This window comes from Uranotaenia lowii, chromosome 1, assembly GCF_029784155.1.
Source record: "Uranotaenia lowii strain MFRU-FL chromosome 1, ASM2978415v1, whole genome shotgun sequence".
NCBI lineage: Eukaryota > Metazoa > Arthropoda > Insecta > Diptera > Culicidae > Uranotaenia > Uranotaenia lowii.
The window spans coordinates 155,592,596-155,596,725 of NC_073691.1; positions in this window are offsets into that span (position 1 = coordinate 155,592,596).

The window sequence follows — 4,130 nt, forward strand, 5'->3', positions numbered from 1 at the left end:
CGGGTTTGTTCGGCCTTGATACGTGCTGAAAAAATGCTGGCAACCTTAATCTTTGAGGCCGAGTTTAGCCAGGGACAGTAGAAAATTCATTAAACTGATCAATCATCAGAAGTTCTATAATGTGAGGTTTGGTTAGGTTAGGTTTTTGAAATCATTCCAAATAATCAATCCAAATATAATGAATACAAAACGAGAATATGGACATTTTGCATCTTTAGAAGCATACCGTAAATCTCACAATCTATCATCATATATTTCTTTTGGCCTCTAGGCTTACAGGAGTTTCAATAGGAAACTGAGGCAGTTTGGATATTAGGAGCTTAGGATTCAAGTGGTTTTATCGCCTACCAAGGTGATTTTCCATACCACATTACCTTTTCCCCAAACATTCAGCGTGGAGATTTGTGGAGGGATGGCGTACAGCCGGCCTCCGCTAAACATATCTCCACATGTGCTGCACTTCCTTTCCTCCTATCGACTACATGGACTTGGCCGGCGTCGTTATTGGTTCATTTAAAAGTAGGAGATCCTCAAAATTGTACAGTGAGATTGCGTTGCTTGTTCCCAGCACCTTTCATTTGGTTCATTGTGCAATGTTGATTATCTCGAACCAATCACGGAGTGCAACCATTATGCCATTGGCCAGGAGGGGCCGTAGGTGGACCGTAGTTGATAGCAAGCTCAAGCTCAAGCTCAAGCTGAAGCTTATTGAATTGTTCGTTATAAAACATGGAAAATAGTAAGCTACAAAGCCATATTTTTATAGATTTTGTCATGCTGTTAGTTGCTGCTTGGGCTTTCATAAAATCTACGAACCAAAATACGCGTACCTGGTAGCACACGCGTAAGTCATATTGAATCGATGTTTCTCAAAATGTTTTTGCAGCCCAGATGCTTTCTGTTTCTGATTCAGCATTAATTTAATTTGTATTGTATTTGTATTGTCTTTTTGAAAAGATCATCGACCGAAAAACTTCGAAAAGATGAAGGTACAGGTTGTAACGATGTTACAAATGAGTTGCCGATAAAAATCATATCTCATTTAGTTCATTATTGGAATTAGCTTATTTTAACCAACCACAGCGCCACTAGCGGCCGGTTTCGGAACCAGCCATTTTGATTCGATCGTGAAGCCACTGACGACACTGACTTGACTCTTAGAACAAAAATCAACCATTTTCTGTCTAATTTTTTTGTTGTCAGCTTTTGCAGGTTCGCAATACCGACGGCAGGTGGCGAACCTGAAAAATTTGACAAAAAATGCCCTGTAGGAAAAATGGTCCTGTTTAGCCCGATTTTATCGTAGAAATTGCGTGTTTTATTTTTAAAGTTGGGTGGCATTTCCTAACTGGGATAGCATTTCTTCGATTTCTTCAAATCGATCGATGCGCACTCTGGAATCGACATTGCGTACTGTTAGAAAAATGATTTTTTTTGTTTTTTTTTCTGGAAAAATTATCCAGAAAACGAAATCGAGTGTCCAGTCAGTATGGTCAGTGGTGAAGCTGTGCACATCGGCTCTGATCTGATCAAAAATCAGAGAACCGATGTCAGTACGGAAATTTAATGCATAAACATGCACTTGTGTGTGGGGGGGCAATGTTCGGGAATAAATTTGGGGTTGATAGCCTCGACCGTAAGATTCAAGCTTCTTTTTTTAAATCGATCGGTGGATAAGGCAGACGTATCTGCAGTGTGAAAAATATATTTTGAGCGAACACCGAATCACAAGAGGACGTGAGTAAGAAGCTATAGAAGCAATCGATATGATCTAAAATGTGACTTACAATTTTAGTTGAGATAAATGCGGAAAATTCCAAACGTTACTACGGAATTTTAAAATTGGAACGTCAACTCGGCCCTGTGCGGGAGTTTTCTAGTTCACTCCGTAAGTTGCAGAAAACTTAGAAAAAAAAGCTCAAATTAACAAAAACGTAACACTTGCAGTAAAATTAAAGTAAAACTAGTGTGTCTCAAGATTTATCGCAACATCCTGACCTCTTACTGAGTAGGGTTAAGGTTCAGTTAATTCAGTGTAACAATTGTTTCGAACAACTCAACATTAATTTAATGATTCTCACTTGAAGGACATATCCTTCAAGTGAAGGTGTTTGTCCTGGGTAGGTGAACGGGATTGCGAACGTTTTCGCCGCCTCATTAAGCGAGTCTTTAGACCATTCAGCACCTACGGGCCAACGGAGGTCAATCCGCAATCTCCGGGTGCACGTGGTCGGTCGTCAAAATCGGACGTGTACCATCATCGAACCCAACAGTAAGTCTCATGCGAGCAGCGGTCAAGGAATCAGCCGCCCAGTTAAGAAAGTGAGTTCAAGTTTAGCCGCCCTCGAGGAAAGTGCACCAACATAGTCGGGACACAAGCGCCAGCGAGAGGATCCATCAACAGCCGCTGCAGAAAGAGGAACTATGCAGCGCAGCAGAAAACAGGTCATATATTTGATTTTTTAATGTTGAGTGTTTGTTCAAAACCCGCTGGGGGAAAGAGTTTATTTGCGTAATACGAGAATACGTGTGGAGTTGAAAAGGAAACTCTCAACAAGATAATCCGTCTAAAGAGTCTTGATACCGTGAGACGAGGGTTAGAAAATTGATCTTTGGTTTTTGATAATCGCAGTTAGTTGAAGCCCCGCATTGGTTCTCTAGTTTCGGGTTGGGTTAACTTATATGTGCTCGTGGAACGATTGGAAGTTTTAAATTTAAATTTTGTACGGGACCTGCCTCGAGAAGTCTTATCGGGCGTAATTTTACATGCTTCTCCACATGCAATTGCGATTTTCGCTGTTGCTTGGCGCTAAAGTGGAGTAAGTTAAATTAAATTTCACTCACCATTCTGTGACCCGTTACAAGGTTGGTGAATTCATGCACCCAAAATAAAAAAGAAATTATTTATACGGGATTTTTCACGTAAACTAAGGTTTTGATGCATAATATCGATTCTACGTGTGTCTTGTAGTAAACACAATGTATTACGGAAGCCCTGGTAGGAGCTACTTTTCTTCTACATAACTGACGCATGAATTTCACGTAAAGTCTAAGTGGATGATTTGAATCCGTTTTGTGCATTTGTCTTAAGCGTTTGGTTGTAAACTCTTATTAGAAAAGGGAATTGTCAGCCAACTGATTCCGTTAGTTGTTGTAAATTTTTTGTGGCTGATGACTGATGGAACTGTATTGGATTCAGCTTTGTCTTCTTGGTAAGTGATAATGATGCTTATGATTTTTTTTATTAATGCATGCTTTTAAAATTTTGCAGAATTCCACAAAGCAAGCGAGCTGCAAGAATTGAAGTGCAGTGTAGTAAAAGTGATGAAATTTGGTATTAATAAAGCTTTTTCTTGATTAAATTTGGTTTTATTTTTATTATAATAAACAAAACGAAAATACCAAGAAAAAGCGACATTAATTCAATCCCAGTAGCTTTTACAAATACACGGCGTTGAACTTACTAAAAATTCACGTAAATTGCAGGTGAGTTCCATGAAGCACGAATTCTTATAGGGACGCGATTGCGCATTTTTTTCGTAGCATCTACATGAAAATCAATTGGATAAAAATTATGTAGTTTTTCACGTAGCCGCTACGTGCTGATTATTTTGCGTGTGGAAAGCTTATTACCACTTCAAGTTTTAGCTGCTCTGCTGGTGAGGCAACATCTAGGCGTGGCCTCGTTGCAGCGTGTTTGGCTATCATCTCGAAGCGTCGCGGTTTGAATCTGGTATCAGGTATATTTTTTATAAGGTTATTTGATTGCAGAACCACATGGAGGGCAACAGAGTATCAAATAGGGACTGGTGGTGACCGAAGTAAGAGCGGAGAGATTTTTTGTTTTGTTTTTGCTGATTAATCGATTACTTGCGAGCTGAACAGAAGGCCGTTTGAATCTGTAATGGAACTCTAAAGTTTTAATAAGAACTTAAATTTTGTGCTGAATGAAACGAACTTCATCAACACATTAATTGAGCTGATTAAGCTGTGTTTGACCTGTTTAACGAGACTTTTGGTTGCTTGGGTTTTGTTCTTGTTTAAGTGTAAAGCTTAGGACGAATTTATTTAAATGGAAAGGGGAAATTTCGAATGATTACTAAAACAAGAATGAATTTTAGTCCAGCAAA